This window comes from Calliopsis andreniformis, chromosome 4 (assembly GCF_051401765.1).
Source record: "Calliopsis andreniformis isolate RMS-2024a chromosome 4, iyCalAndr_principal, whole genome shotgun sequence".
NCBI classification, from domain to species: Eukaryota; Metazoa; Arthropoda; class Insecta; order Hymenoptera; family Andrenidae; genus Calliopsis; species Calliopsis andreniformis.
Window position 1 is genome coordinate 1,078,686 of NC_135065.1, and position 17,740 is coordinate 1,096,425.

Here is a 17,740-nt window from a genome sequence, read left to right on the forward strand (position 1 = left end):
TGGACATTTCCCATGTAGGCTAGCCGAAAACCCAGCAGCTGTGGTGCACGCATGAGTCGTCAACGTTGACGACTTCAATTCTCATGTTTGAGCGTGCTTTTTGAGTATTTGATCAGAGCGAGCCGGAAATACCCCAGGCACGAGCCATGTTTGGCTCAGAAAACCCTACGATGGGTCATATCTTTGAGATATGTGGTCATGGTGACCGGTGATACCTAGGGTATGGTTACGTTAGATGGCTTGGAACCCCTGATGGGGTTCGACTCTGATCTTTTTGATTCGTGCACCACATGAGGTTAGCTTACGACATGGAGGAGAAAGTCATGTTAATATTCAGAGCCAATGTCGCCGAGAAGGTTTGAATGTTTATTTAAATCGGCTATAGATATGATTACTGTTTCTTAGTAATTTCGCGTCAGGTTGGTCGATATCGCGAAACACCATGCTACGCATGCAATAAAGTGATTTTGCTGGAAACCGTGTAATCGAGCTGCTCCCAGTACCATCCTTACCCATAAAATATAACAATATATGTATCGGGAAAAGTTACTCAAAATAGTATCCTTGATAACATATTTCAAGGTCATCGAAATTGCTGAGACAACTGTCTTATATAATTATTGAAGTAAAAAAAATTCATTGTGGAAAGAACCAAAACAATTTTTTTAGAGTTGCAACATAAACGCATTTTGTATTTTAACTGTCGGACAGCAGACTGTTTTACATTTATGTGTAGAGTCAGCGGACTCAGGGTCATTTTTGACACAGCGTTCGCCATCCAAGGGTTAAAAACTTACAATTACAGGCGCGAAGTCCACTGCAGAAGCGAGCACTCTCTAGCATCCTATTAAATCCAATGTACCATTTAAATTTTTGATGATTCAAAAACTACATCGGTGCACAAAATTAACGGTCCACTAAAATTTTGCGAAAAATTTGGTCATTCTCAAGTGGCTGTATCTCCGTGAAAAATAGGTATAAAAAATATTGAAACCAACCATTTTTTAGCTTGAAGTTTCTAGTTTTGAAATCATGTACCCAGTTAAGTTTGTGTGCAGTATAATGCCATTTTTTCAAGATAAAATGTGTTTGGACAAACAATAAAGCGCAAATCCAATCATGCAACCTCTTCGTTTTATGCTTTGGGTAATTATACTGTTGGTGGTGTAGCGTAAATTTTGTCAGTGTGAAAAAGTTGGATGGAAATGTTGTTCCTAAATTCCGTAAATTTTTTTTTGTTTTTTTTTTTTTTGTTTTGGTTAAAATAAAGTAGAACCAAGAAAAAAAGATGAGATTGCCGCTCACGCGCTGCGAGAACCAAAGGAAGAGTTTAGAGAAGCATCGTACGTAAAGAAAAGTGATCTAGCCGTTCTTCAGATCGTATCGCGTATTCAACTAACAAAGGCACAAAGTAAAAAAAATCTGATCGGTTCGGCCTTTGGCACAGGTGTTATGGATACTTTAAAGTAAAAAAAAAATGTGGACACTTGAATGTTTCCATGATTTTTCTAAAAGTGGTTTCATGTTTTGTGAAAACTGGTAATTACCTCATTTTCTAGATCATTTTGAAATGACTTGTATACGATGAAAAAAAATTCTCACTAAATTTCCGAGGAAATGCCCTTAAAGGGAAACTTTTCAACTTTCCAAAACACTCTTTGCAATTTTTCTACGATTACTCAGTCATAAATTATAGGTGCTCAACGTTAAAAGTGTCATTTTTCATACAACAGTAAATAACGTGGTAACAAAAAATAGTAGAACAAATCTAAAAAAGGGAAATTAAAGGGAAAAGTTGCCGCCTTAAAAGCATTTAAAAGCAAATGAATTCGCGAAGAAAAATTTCTTTCATCCTATGCATCACTTCAAAGTTGACAAAAATTTTGAACAATTTTCTTGTTGCGCTCTATCTTGAAAAAATGGCATTATACTGCACAAAAATTTCACTGGGTACATGATTTCAGAACTAGAAACTTCAAGCTAAAAAATGGCTGCTTTCAATATTTTTTATACCTATTTTTCACGGAGATACAGCCACTTCAAAATGACCAAATTTTTCGCACAATTTTAGTGAACCGTTAATTTTGTGCACCAGTGTATTAGTAGAAACTATACACTAGGAATATTCTTTCCAGCTTTCTGTTTTGTAATTATGTCAATGATTAACATCTGTAATGTTACTCTACTTTCTATTCATTCTCGAAAACTGTTAAGAGTCGTCCCTCCAATCTGGAGGACTTTTCTTACAACGATTTTTATGATCCTCTGGGCAATCATACTTTAGCAGCTGAAGCGAATACTATTATTAAAGTATAAAGTGTAAAATTATATTTAGTATTATTAAAGTATTACAATATAATAAATTAAGTTCGTTGAATATAATTGTTCCTTGTTTCTTTTTGAGATGTCGAACGTCTGTTACAGTTACTATTAAAAACAAACTGTATAATTATTATTTCATGTATGCAAACATGGTTTCCTCATTTCTGCATAATCTGCATACATAAAAAATATGAGACGCAAGCCACGTACTTACTATAATCACCGCTGTAGCTTTTCTTTTACGCGCGAAATTTGAGAGCCTAGTTCTTGTCCTTTCTCTGGTTCGATAAAGATTGTATGTGTCAGGAACAGAAGAAAGCACAAATGATAGAGTGAGTCGTACGATGTACAGAAGAGCAGTTTGGCAGCTGGTGCGATGTTTTGGCACGTGACCGTTACCAACGGTTGCGGCGCACCATGCGTGACCCTACACGCACCCTTAGTGTGTTTTAAAACGCGTTCGCATCAAATGTGCTGTGAGTTTCAGTGGTATAACACGAGGGTACGTAGAAAACTAGCAGAAAATGACCTTCAAGTTACGTCATTTTCTTCGTAAATTACGGTGAGTCAAAATTTGTACCTTGTTAAACACAATTAATCGCGACTTATACTGCTCTCAATATATGCAGAGATATATAAGATCAAAAAATAGCGTTATTTTTGTAGGTTATGTATCTCTTTTACATTCCATTAGCATTCCATTTGTAAGTTTAATTTTAATGATTTTTGCTCATCTTTAGAGAAACGTTACATCAAATATACATGTTTCAAATGTGATTCATAGATGAGGTAATTTCTCTTATGCGAACTTGTTGCTATCTTAGTGATTTTAATTCAGTAGATGCGTGAACTTCAATTATATTGTAATCGATTACAGTTTATTTCGTTTTGAAATACATTGAGAATCATTAATAAAAAGCGTCTAATTAATGAACTGACATCTGACAAAAGACTTTCTCTTCGTTAAAATGCAACAAATGTTTTGTAGTAGAACATATATAAGTATAATCGCCATCAGGGAACTGAATATAAAACATGAGACTCAAAGCTGCTTTTTACGATTAAACACGACCGTGACGTTGGCGATGTTATTCTTCGTTATTAACGAAAACGATCATTATGCAATTGTTTCAATAAAAAATGTATTTACTTGTATGTTTATAGTATTCTTTTTTCATAAAAGAAGAAAGTAGCTATTTCAAACATAACGAATATGAAATGACTACAGTATACGCGTAGATGAAATAATTGAGAATTTGGTCATATAACTCCTCATACGCGAAATTAATTTTATGCAAGATAGTTTGTTAAGTAATAACAATGACTAATGAATTTTTCAACAATAACATGTACAAGGTGTTCCAGGTTTGATCAGGTAAACTTTTTCAGTACGTTCTTATTGATAAGACGTACGTCTAAAAAAGAAATGTTACCTAAATATAAGTCGTTTAAAGGGAGTGTCCGGTCTAGAGAGCTGCAAAAAGATGATTTTTAGGATTTTTTTTGTAACAAAATAAAGACAATGATATGTGATTTTCGTCATTTTGTTATACATATATCATATGTATATTTCACGTTTATCTAAATTTTTACATAGATTATTTTAAAGCACTCTTGTGGATCTAACAAATATTCAGATATTCGAATATTGTTACAAGTTTGCAAATTTATTGTTTATTCATTATTTAAAAAACCTAAGATATTATCTGGAAATAACACGATACATAGACCAAAAATACACGTACAGAGTGGAGTAGCAATTTAATGTGAATTTTTAATGAAAATAATAATTTCCGTGGTTAACACCTTTGGAATTTTCAATGACCGACTTCAGAAACTTCAGTGGTGCGAAATTGGAATATATTTTATATATTAACTGACATTGAAGAATTACTTCATAGTAGATAATAATCAAATGAAAGAATATAAAATAAAGATATGAATAAATAATAAAATAATGATAATAATAATGTATTAAAAAATGAATACTTGTGGTTTTCAAGTTAGTCACAATCCTTTATAGATTCATGAAAAAATACATTTTGGAATAGTTTTTACCAGTATCCTATATAATCCTATATGAATTTATTATTTAGATTTTAGATACATACGGTTACATTCTCGCTGGTTCTTGCGTAATCTAGGTGGTAATAATGTCTTCCACCCCAAGTGAGGTAGTAGTGTTATTGCTATAGAGTTGCTTATCATGAGCAGCTAATTCTGGGAATACAATTACTTCAAATTCTCTAATTCATTTTAAAGGGCGTTTATTGTACTTGTAAAGACTCCTCATTAGTAAATAAAAGTAGTTGACACATGTAAATAGATGTTATAGTAATATGTATTGTCATATGTTAAATGTCGATCGTGCATATATATAATCTACTCGTTATAAATCTTGATTTCCAAGAAAATTCTCCCTCAAAATACTTATCATCCGTTCAAAGTGAAACAAAATGTACCAATTACTATAAAAACGCATAACACATAAAAAATTGCGCACTCGATCGCTAATGACTGTCGTATTAACACGTACAATTAAACTTTGCAATTTTGTTCAAGTCTTTGTTAATTGAGTTAATACAAGAGCCAACGTTTAAAAGTTATTTTGTTATTTTTAATTATAAAGAACCACAATACTCGTTAAGATCGCGTCATTTTGAGTAGAGCAGTTCAGTGATCCACGGGCACCAACTCTGCTTGGAAAAAACGAAGATTTCTATAATTAAATCAATCATGTATATAAAATTCGTACATAAAAATTAGGACGCCTCACAGACAGAAGCTAGCAGTTTGGTGCATTATATAGAACTCTGTGGATTCGATACATGCTAAATGAATCTCACTACTGAAAATTGGTGACACGTCGTGTCGCTGAGATCTTGACAGACAACGTGAAGTTTGCACTAGCAGTTCATACTTTATATAACCTATGGTCAAAGAAAGGAATGGTTACAACAGGAAACAGTTTATTATTATAAAAATTAATTGATAGTAGAAAGCTAAATGTATTTGCATGTAAGAAGCATACATAGATAACAAACATATTTTACAAACAATTCGTACCAATGACAATTTTAATTTTAATTCGCATTTATTATTAAGATTGGAATTGGTATGGTCAAATCCTTCTTCTTCCCTGTGCAACCGAGTTATGTTACATGGAAAGACGAAATACCAACGTAACAGAACTGGATGCTTGAATATTAGTACACTCCAACGACTTCAGAAGATAATGAAGACAATGACTGACAAGTGACGACCAATAATTATGTTCTTGGAATATGTATGTTCTGTGAAACTGACCAACATCTCGCTCTGTAATTAATCTCTCGTTGCTCTCTTTTTGGTTGAAACATTCTCTAGGGCGATTTCAAAGGATTTACTTGAAAATGTAACAAGTTTTTGCAAAATGTAAGTAAATGACGCCTAACGAGTGAATTTCTTTCCTTGGATCTTGAATGTAATTTATGAACCGTATCTTTGCTTAAAAAGATTGATTATCCAATATTATTCAGCACTTTAAAGGAGAATAATAAACATAACAATACAATAAATTAACAAATATTTCAGATATATTAGTACTGAATCGCGTATTCCTTTCTTACGTGGTTATTTTTAATATGTAGTACTTGTAAAATTAGTATTTGTAATTATATTAAAAAATTATACATACACATATAAAGATGGCGATAATGATAGATTTGATTTTCAGTCATATTCGTTTGTATCATTATTTAGTCAAGATTTACATTGGAATAAAAGAATATCTCTACTTAGGTGCGAATATAAATTACAAAAAAAGAGTGATAGACTCACACGACAAAGAGTAGCGCTTTATTAGCATTGTCGGAGGGGCTAAATGATATAGCAGTAGGGCCTATTGACTGATTAATCTTAAACAGTAAAATATCTTTGTTCCAGTTGCACTAAGTTGGCTCCAAAGAAAAAGTACATTTTTTATATCAAAGTTGACGACTTTCTTCATTTTTTAATCCGCTATACATTTTTGCATGTAGATCGAATAACATCGTTAAGAGAAATTCCATGCCAACAAACCGTTAGATCGCCACCTGTTCGAAGTCTTTCATGTGCGAAGAGGACTTCATATATACATTCAAGTTGACGATATTCGCATCACTGATTCTTCAGAAAATCTCTTTTAATCATATAAAGTTTCTCGTGCTCTAGGCAATGAAACTAAAAGAATGAACCAACATGATGCACATTTAATATTACTTGCAGTAATTTAAATTGTTAAATGACTTTATTCAAAAGAAAGACATTGCGTCCAGAAATACGACCGTTTCCCTTGCAATTACACTTTTTCTGTTATTTAAATTTCTTCGTACATGCTGAATGTCGTCCTGCATATCAAAAACTGTGTCAGATTCTGTAACGCGATACATGTGTTTTAGTTTATGCCAACAGTTCCTAATTACAAATTCTTGCACATTTGTATTTTACCTTATAGTTTTATATAAATAGATCTTACATATAAATATATAAAGAAATGGTATAAGCTAAAAGCAAACAATTTCATTGTTAAAAGAGGGCGCCATATACCTTAGAAACAGAGAAAACTCGTCGTGTGAATTTAATTTCGTTCGATTCCGGTTTTTTATCCCCTCTTCTTTCCAGCCCCTCTTAGCAAAATATCTAGTATCATATGAGTTTCACGAAAGCTGACAAATTATGCCCGTAAATATGTCCTGGTGCATTGGATGCGCGTTATCAACCGGAAACCTATAAATTTCAACGATCAGTCGGATTGGAATCACCAAAAAAAACATGCACAAGTTCCACTAGGTGTGTTTTCTTGCTTACTGTAGTTACAGCATAGTGTTAATTGTAATTTACAATGATACTATGATTGAATATTCTATTTAACCTTGAAGTTGATATCCTACTTCTTCTAGTTGTGATAAGGGTGTCTCTCTATTTCAGAAGAGCGCCGTTATATAACCGACTTCTCAATTGAAATAAATATATAAACATTGAAATTATTTTTAAAATTAAAAGTAAAATTATTTTAATGGTAGTATATTTAAAAAACACTGTGTACAATGGGTATCGCTGCACGTGTTTATTAACGGTGTTATTACTTTTTATACTGTTAATGAATGATTAATTACGATGATAACAACATATAAATATGCATAATGTATTTCTCTCGCAACTACTAATTATGAAGCTCAATTTTCTTTACAATACCGTAACTATCTTCGTTATTCATAGAAATATGAGAAAACTTTATTTAGAAATCAAGTATTGAGTACCAAAATGACTGAGTCGTCATGATTTTTCCGAAATTGAGTTAGTAGTATTAATTTATTATAAAGAAACCCTATATTTTAGATTGCCTATTTCTTTCGATTTTTTGGAGTAATAGGGTTAGTCTGTTCTTGTTTTCAATGCCTCAAATATTACGTGACATAAAAGAGTCCCTAACGTGCAAGCAATAACTTTTTTTCAGTGGACTGTTTTCAGAGATTTTAAGGTCATTTTCATTTTTTTTTAAGTGGAATATTACATTTTTCTAATCGGTATCAGTATTTTTCTAATCTCTGTTACCTGTTATCGAATGACCTCTTATGAATGCGTGTTGAAATCGCCTGAAATCTAAACTTTTTAAACACTCGTTCTTTTACTCGGATTAGAAAAAATATATCTATAACATTTTATCTAGAAAAATGAAAGTAATCTTGAAATTTCCGCAGATAATCCACTAAAAAAGACAGTTATTACTTGCACGTTATGGGTTTCTCTACATCATATAATTTTTCTAAACAAAGGTTTTTCATATCTCTAAAAATAACGAAGATATTTAAGGTGGTCAAAGTCATTGACCACCCTTGTATATAAATTCAAAATTCTATTTGATCCGTATTTTACGTTTCGATTTCTGGTATTCACATAAAAATTTCTGAAAAAATCGATTAACATTCATTTGGAAAAAAACAAAAAATATGTTGGTTTTTAATATTTTTTTTAAGTAAATAGATGTGTTTACAAATGTTTACGTACGTAGATGTATTCGATTCGTCGTTTAAATTTACATCACTGTTCAAAACGTAATAGTTCACAAGATAATAAACCAAACAGATTTTTCATTCCCAATTAAGGATGATTTTTAACCTTTTAGCATGTCGATCAGTGTAAGAATACGTGATGAAAATTTTCAGGTAGTACTCTACAAACCCACAAAATTTCATTAAAATCTGATATTAACAATTTGAGATGTTCCCTTATTAGCCATAAATGAGTTAGACTTATTCTCATCTGAAAATATAACATTTTTCAAGTTGTTATTGATTTATTCTATACGGGCTTTTACCTTATAAATCTGCCATATGATACCAATATTCCTGCAGAATGCAAAACATTTTGGATGATTTGTGAACGAATTTTCTTTCCTTAGGCCAAAGTTCTAGCATTTACAAACGAACGTTTCAAAGCTTCTTTGATAATATTTAGTTGCTCCCTAATTTTAAGCACATTTTTTGGTCAACTTGGTCGTAGCCCGCTTTTTACAGTTTTCTATTGTTCATAATTTTTAATAGTGTTCATAATTTAACCTTGTCCCAATTTTTCTGTAGCTTTCCCCACGTTCACGGAAAGAAAGCATTTTATCTTGCACAAACGCGAATATTTAATTCTTCTTTTCCGCTATTTTCCTGTATGAAATGTGAAAATGTTTTATCTTTGGAGTAGACTCGGTATAGTAGTCGATAATGTAGCTCTAATTGTAATGGCGAAGAATGTATAATAGAATTGCAATAGTAGCAAAAATGGATTTAATTTTAATTAAATATCATAGAATAAACATTAGTAAGATACTAATTTTATTAATACTTTTCAAACTCATTAATTAAACACTTCTCAAATGTCAAGGCTAAAAAGCGCAAAAATTAAAATTCTTTTAAACATCTCATCCGAGCAGAATATTTAATAAACTAAAAATATTGAAAACTTTTGTAATTCTTATAAATATTCAATAAGTAATAATACTTCTTTTATAGAAAACCAGAGAAATATGGGTCCTAGATTAAAATTTACATAAACTTCTTTCACTTTGAGAAGGTATAAAATTGTTGACGTTTAATTACACGCTTCTGTGTCGTTTAAAGTGGCTGCTCTCAGAATAAACAACAAAAATTTCTGTTTACGTGAAGTTTCAAGGGCTTCGAATACTCCCAGCAATTTGGATCGGTGGATCGCCAAAAAAATCTCCATTTCTACCGCCAATCTCGGAGCTGGAACGGAAACGGCCGAGCGATAACGAGCGCGACCGAGCGGTCGACGAAAATTAACGAGAGGCGAGCGCGAAAATTGCCGAAGCCGCGAGCGCGAAAGCCGTTACCTGTTGGTTAGTTGTAGTCTGCCGCTACGTGAGTGTTGTTCGTTGCGGGTTAATCCATCGGCACGTGTGCTCTCGGTCGTGTCGTTTCGTTCCCTTCAATAAATGTATTTTGTTTACTTTCCTGTTTAATTCTCGAAAACGTTTCACTCGGTGGTCGAACACATTCGAACAGTAGTATCGTGATTGTGAGGCAGGAGTGTTGCTTCGATATCAAGAACCGTTAAGAAGTCGAAATTTGTCACGGGCAAAAAGTGTTTGTGAAAGAAAGAGTAATTAGGAGTTCGTGAGCTTGGAGACAACACGAGAGGTTGTTTGAAGGGCACCACGCAAAAAGTCACGTTGAACAGTAATCGGAATGACAACGGAGTCGATGTAATCGTAAGGTGAGTCCATTCGTCGTATTTATTTGGAGACAATCGCGTTACGTTGCGTTATATTTCTGGAATTTTCATGCATGTAAACATGATTGCCTTATCGAAGTATGTAATAAAGGTTAAGGTATTTCACTCTATGGAGATTAGGAATGAAAATATAAATCAAATTTGTATGGTTTTGGTGATGTAAAGTTATAATTAAATTTTTGAAGTTTCGAAGCAGAAGTTATTCCAAATCTAGTAGATCTTTTTTTGTTTGAGTAATTATTTATTATATGGATTATATTGAATTTAAAGTTCTACTGGAACTCAACTTAGATTCTGTTTCGTATCTGACCATCCGTTCTAATCGATTAGGTATCGAAGCTGATTGAAGTTGTATTTATTTGGAACTGAAGTTGATAAAACCGCTATCTTGTACCACGTCTGCTGAACGTAGCACGTATCCAATCACTGTCTTAATTTTTCAAAGGAAGTCAAGATCAAACTATTATAATTCCGTCGTAAGAGTACCATAACATTGTGTAATTGGGTTTATCAAGGACACAATATTTTATCAATGATAAAATATAAGTAAAGGAAGCTCAAGATTACATTTAATTTAATTAAATCTTGTGAAATTCGATTCATTAGATTGAATGTATTAACATTTTAAAAACAGTGTAATTTAAATGTCTCTAAGCCCTAGAGCCTAGATTATCATTTTCCTGATAGCACGTATTTTAAGTGGTAAATTGGGGAAATTGTATGTAGTATACAGGTGAAAGCTTTCTGTTCTTGACTTCTGCAAATTGGAGAAGAGAAGTAAATTTAGAAGCTTTATCATAGGAATAACTTACTCAGCTAGTGTTAGTAGATTTTGCTGGAGGAACGACTGATTAAATAGAAAGCAGTGATGGTCGGTTGTTCGAGCATGACGTTTGAAACGGAATTCGTAATTGGCGGAGAACTGTGAACGAAAAGGCTCCTTGTTACGACACATGACATTGACTTCTAGATTTCATGGAACTGCTTGGAATTTCAGTTCATTTCCACGATACTGATTCTTATTCGTTATCCATCGCATTTAATGTCAATATATCAACAAATACGTGATTACGAAATTTTAGCACCTTTCAATACTTTGCAGTACTTTGCAGTAATTTTCGATACTTTTCGATTACAAATATGAGTGTACTTTAAAATGATAACATTACGAATAGGGGAACAACTTAAGGGTTTTCTTATTAAGCTTTATCGCTCGTATCGATGCACACGTAAATTCTTTGTTTGTGACAAGAATCGATTGTTATGTAAAGAAAAAAAACCGTTTCGTAATGTATATGTAAGAGAGGGGTGCTGTTTGTAAAATAAAAATGGAATTCTAAGTAACATTATATCATCAAGAATGCATAACGACTGCAAAATAAAATACGCTTCCGGCATTCGTTTCCCTTGAATCGAGGCCAACTGAGTCGCCAAATTGTTAACAAATATTCCAATTAAGAATTGTTATTCATTGTACGGTCAACTTTAACGATTCTGGCTGCATCCACATTTCCATCCCTCTCTCTTATCGAATGGCTCCTGTGTGAAAGAGGAGATAGAGAGTATCGATGCGGCCACATTCGTCTGAGCTAAGTGTTCATTAAATAGATTCTTAGGGAATGTAAAAGTAAACAGTCAAACAGCAAATTAGAAAATTCTGTTTGCCATTTGCTGAATCTTCCGACAACGATACGAGGAAATTAAGGTGAAGCGAATTCATTAATACATAATCTGACACTGTCAACAATGCCTCCGTTTATCGAACTGCGCAGTACAGCATGCCAATTCGACGACACGGTTCAAAATGCTCAAACCGTGACCTTCCGAGTCTAATCCCCTGAAATCTTTCTATTATTCGACTAACGCTCCCTTACATTCCTCTGACAAGTTCAACATACAGTATGTCCCACGAAATACTGGACAGTCGATTATTTCGTAACCTATTAAAGATACCAAAAAAGTTTTTATATGAAATTGAATGGCAAGAGGGGGCTGATTTATTGGCCGTAACAATTTTTTTTTATCATTATTGTTTACAGAGATATGAAAGTTAAGTTTGGTTTTTTAAATGGGATTATATATATTTTTTTTGATCAATAGATAGTACGTTTCAAGACGAATTCAGCAAACTTTAATGTATACACCTTTTTTCAAATAGTTTTTAAGATATTACGCGTAAAAGTTTACTGATTTTCGGTGGAAGAAAATCAGCGAGACCAGGAAGCACAGTAGGGAGTCTCGACTCTCGACCACACTTAAGATGCTACTGGTTAACACGTTGCGTGCGGGGGTAAAAAAATGGTCGAAAAAGGTTTGTCCGATTGTATGCTAGCGCGCGGCAGCACCGCCGGGTCAATAATTCTCCGGGGAAACGGGCTCAACTCGATAGATCTACCCTGTCGCGCGTCGAACGTGTTAAACGTGCCTCTTGAAACTGATACGAAGAGACTGTGCTAGGAACGGCAGGCCTAAATCTTCCACCGAAAATCAGTAAACTTTTATTCGTAATATCTTAAAAACTATTTGAAAAAAGGTGTATACATTAATGTTTGCTGAATTCGTCTTGAATCGTACTATCTATTAATCAAACAAAAAATATATAATCCCATTTAAAAAACCAAACTTAACTTTCATATCTCTGTAAACAATAATGATAAAAAAAAATTGTTACGGACAATAAATCAGCCCCCTCTTGCCATTCAATTTCATATAAAAACTTTTTTGGTATCTTTAATAGGTTACGAAATAATCGACTGTCCAGTATTTCGTGGGACATACTGTATAAATCGTAGCGTGAGTGTTATTGATTTTTTTAGGACGTAGTAGAGCACAAACTTTCACGCTTTTGAAATTTTTACCAATGGATAGCAAATCTTATATCACCGAAGCAGTGTAACGTGTGTGATAAAACGCTAACCCGTGAAATATGTCTTTTTTTTACTTTTTTCTTTCGCGCACATTTAAGTCCCATTTGAGTAACTTCTATTTTCTTGTTTTATTACCTGAGCCACTCAGATGCAAAATTGACCAAGTCCATAAAACAAAGCAGAAAAAAGTAGCGATACGACAAATATTGTATTTTTAAATTTAGCTTGAAGTAAACAACTAAAGTAATCGACTGTAATGAATTGTTTAACAGATGATTGATATTGTTCTTAAGATATTGAATTCTTGATAATGAAAGTAAAATTTGTCAGAACGACTTCAGAAATATGTTAAGTGACATTTATTAACCGTATATAGTTTTATTATTGTGTAACAATAGGTATAACTATGCAGGTGAATTCTTTAATTTTTTAAATATTGACTAGTCATGTGCTACGACAGTAAAATAAAATAGTAATAATAAAATGATGGCATAAAAATAAAAATTTAATCTCTTCAGCTTCTGGAAACTTCACATATAGTAGCCTTTTTATACACGTATTACTGTTTTTACAAAATGTACAGTATTGTAACATTGCGGGAAATTGGAAAAACAAATGTAGACTTGTACATAAAGAATAAATGTTACTATATTCGATAAAATAATAATATATTACACACATTTTCTTTTTTATAATAATCAGACAATAATAATCATAATCAGACATACGTGTAACAAAATAGTTCATATTTACAATATGTAGCTTCAGACTTTCGTTTCGGTGTACCTGTATCGTAAACCTCTTGAACTAAATACGTATTTTAGCGCTAGCAGCTTCAGAAGCATTCTCTCTGTACAGTGAACACTTTTTTGGCACCTCATGAGTGGAAACTCCTTTCTTTAACAAGGAAATTATCCAATTTTGGACACATTTCGTTACAAATACCTATCATAACGACGCTTATACTAATTTTATGCACTGTCATTCACAGTTTACTGAAAACTGTTCCTGATACGTACCTACACGACCTCTACATGATGATTGTAAATTATTTTGACCTTGTAAGAGCGCAAGCACGTACGCACCAATACACGGTGCAAAATTGAGTCAAAGGAAAACTGTATTACTATCAGAATAAGTAAAGTATGTATAATAACTTTGTTAAATATTTATTAAAGTGAAATAAATGCAAATTCGTATACTACTATGATAAGTCTTTCTCGTATCTTACCACGTTGTATAAATACATCACTAGTTTTCAAAAAAACGTTTTTATTGATTTCATTTTGTGCTTCACTGTATATCTATATGCTTAAACGATTTGAAAATACTTTCCCTCGCACGTTAAATTTGTCTTGTCATCCGTTTAATTGAAAAGTCCGCGAATACTGTTCGGATGAAGTGCCGGAATTAGTGAATTTTTGCAGAAATTTGCAAAGAATTTAACAAGAAGTAAAAGAAAGAATTTGCATGCGAGTAATCCTAGTTCTCCTACTAAAATATCTATAAATTATGATGGGTGTTGACTAACTTGTAACCACACCTGGAAATGTAGAATGGGTTGTATAATTGACTTATATATTACATATTAATTGAATCTACGAGGATTTGCTAAAAAATAATGCATGCTTACGTATATCTCGAGAACGGTAAGAGGTACATAATTTGAAATTTTAAAATACAGTTAACATCACCTACCACATTGATGATAGAGTTTTGAACTTTTTTCCGATTGGCCACTCAGAACATTGTCCATTTCGTATTAGGTCGTTTATTCGCGATAGATTTCAGCTACTGTTATACTTTTCTACAACAAAACTCAAATTACATCTCGCTGTGTATTCTTGGTGCATGCTATTTATACAATGCAATGTTAGTAAAACATTACAGCCTTATTTCGTATAATTATTCACTTGCCCTCGTATTTTTATACTTGAATACTCGAAGGTATAACAAACAGTTACACTTTCTGTACCAAGTATATTGTACTTAACAAAAAAATTTTGTTTACGCTTATTTTACGTTTAATATTTAAATACCTTAAATATTTCCATAACATTAAGCATTATGAATATTTTTAGTACTAAATACAAATCGTACCACTTAGTTGTAAACTTTTGTTCACTTCGAATACTTAAATACTCAAATACTGATCGATTAGTCGATCATTTCGTGATAAAGGATTTCCGAGTTATCTAGAGCATAATATAAAGAGGTAAAATTGCTAACTGCCAAACCAATTTGACATATTCTTCCATTGCCTAAAATTCTTTCACTGGCATAGGCTATAACTTACATTGTATTACTCTCTATTAAAAGAAGATTATATATCTCGTTGTGCGTCGTATAACAGCCAATTCTCCATGGTTTGTCTCACGGCATATGTTAGCTTATTTAAAGCTGGAAACTTTCAAAGTCAATATATTTTAATACCACATGGTCCACAGGGCAAGAAAACAAAAAATTATAGACTGATCTAAATAAGCTTTCATATTAGTCCATAAGTTAAGTATTTGAATGAAATTCCACATTGATAAAGATTTTAAACACGCTTTCACTATATCTGTCCTACTTCTAAAACATTAAGTTACATAATTAGATTATTACGTATTAGAATAATTTACGAGTAATGAAATACCAACGAAAGGTTGATGAAAAGTAACTTAATTCGATCTATCATATCTTTGTATCGTATTATCGAATCATTCACTCTGGTCACGCTCATTCGTTCTTTTTTCCCCTCTTCATTCCGATACACTCAATCTGTAATGATGCATAGACTTATTTACCCTTATCTTGACCTTGATTCGAAAATCTAGTCCTCGTTACATTTGTATTGACTCGACGTTCAGAGCGCACATAATGATTGATTGTATGCATTTCGTTTATTTGATTTTATTGGTTAGATTTATGGAATTAATGAAGTTCTATAGGCGATTGAACTATTTTACTTTCCACATTGTACACTCTCCTTTACAGTAGTACGTCTTTATCACACGCAAGTCGACTAGAAAGATCATATGCTCCATAACTCGACAGTATATGATACATAATATTTACATATTACAATCATTATAGAATTCGTTAATTGGTACATATCGCGTAACCACAGGTGGATCAATTACGATAGTTTCCAGGTTTCTACATATTTGATAAATACCTTTTTTGTAATCTGCTAGTAATTGGTCTACAACTTGACGATCCTTTCAGTTTCGAATCGACTAAAATATCAGGTTTACCTTATTTAAAATGGTAATTTGAATTATCAATATTAATGCATAATTTAGTGGTATCTAGCGGTGGGTTCCCTCAGTCACTTGCTTCTCTTTTTAACAATTACTTTGATCCGCTAATACATACATGTTGTTGGTAGTGTTTGAACCTTTATGTCAATAGAGACACTAATCTATTATGGCGATCTTTATAGATCAACGATTTAGAAATCGTTGCTGTGATCATCGCATTTACATAAGTAGATCAGTGAAATTCAAATTAAGAATAGATCAAATATGAAGACAAATTCCTTCTACATTATTTCACTTTCTTTTTGCTTCCACTGTGTAAGAACAAACTTTGATACATTAAGCGATCATTTCCAACCGGAAGTTTCGTTCCCTCTTCGAATTTCCCGCTTTCGATTTCTCAAATAATTGATAATCAGTTTCTAAATGATCCAAGGTATTCTGATAATGATGGCTTGAAATGAGAATGTTTTTGGTGCGAAGAAAACAAGTTTTCGTTGCACTTGACTTTCTCTTGTGTAGTACTCCGTAATTATAGAATGAAACTAATAATTTTAGAAGTCGTTGACTTTAAAATCCGGCCCTTATCTAAATATCGATCGAGAACTATTTAATTGTTATGTTTAGACTAACTATCTAAACACTTTTCGTTTTCTTTACGAGACTCTTTCCTACTTATCCACCTAAAGGAATTACAAAAATTAATTTCTCGAATCAATACGTACTCATAAAACCTTGGGAACAGTTCACTTACACCTACAGAAAATAGGGAAGGACTCACGAACAATTAAGTAATTTGATTAAATAAAATGACTATACTTCACAATTGTGCTTTGATTGAATTCTTGATAAAGAATTTATCAACGCTATTCTTGTTTAAAGCATAATCACATTGACAAGGGCACTCTATGAAGTGTGCACCGAGTTTTTTGTTCAGTTTCTACGTGTATAGATATTTTTACATTTTCAGTAATTAATTTCTCGAAAATAGAGTCGCTACTTCTTACTTTGTTGGAGTAAAGCTGATAAAAAACAACGCCTTGTTTGTCCTCCTTTATATCTAGAAAAAATTGAATAAAAAACTCTGCACACTTCGTAGAATTCCCTTGTGCCTTGTCAGGTCATACCGATTCTCACACAGTCACACATTTCATTCATATTTCATTTCTCATTCGTACAGCCTACTTCTGATTTCAGACCCTTATACGCATACATTTGGGAATGCTTACTTCCTCAGCTATACAAAATTTTGTATTGTAAAAAATTCGACATCAGGGTGCTCTTTTGTCTCCTAGAGTCAAGGCAAGAGTCCACTGTGAAAAAAATTGACGTAGTGTGCGTTCTAGATCATTTGCAATCCAATGCTCTGTTCAAACCATTAATATTGCTTGTAAGGCATGTTGCAGACGAGCATTTTTTGCCGCAGCACGTTGTAGCAACAAAAATGATTCTCAGTTTTATGTGTTAATATTAAATACCAAAGTATGTATTCACAATTCAATACAACTAATTCACACATATACACATATATTTTATCCTATATTA

The 17,740-nt window shown here is 32.6% G+C and overlaps 1 protein-coding gene across 1 annotated transcript in view; it reads left to right on the forward strand.

Annotated features, from left to right (window-relative positions):
- The first annotated feature begins 9,779 nt into the window (after window positions 1-9,779).
- LOC143178378 (uncharacterized) overlaps window positions 9,780-17,740 on the forward strand; it is a 142,008-nt gene continuing 134,047 nt past the window's right edge. The window contains exon 1 of the mRNA XM_076376995.1: window positions 9,780-10,068. The gene's annotated coding sequence lies outside the window, so the exon portion shown is untranslated. The remainder of the gene's footprint in view (window positions 10,069-17,740) is intronic.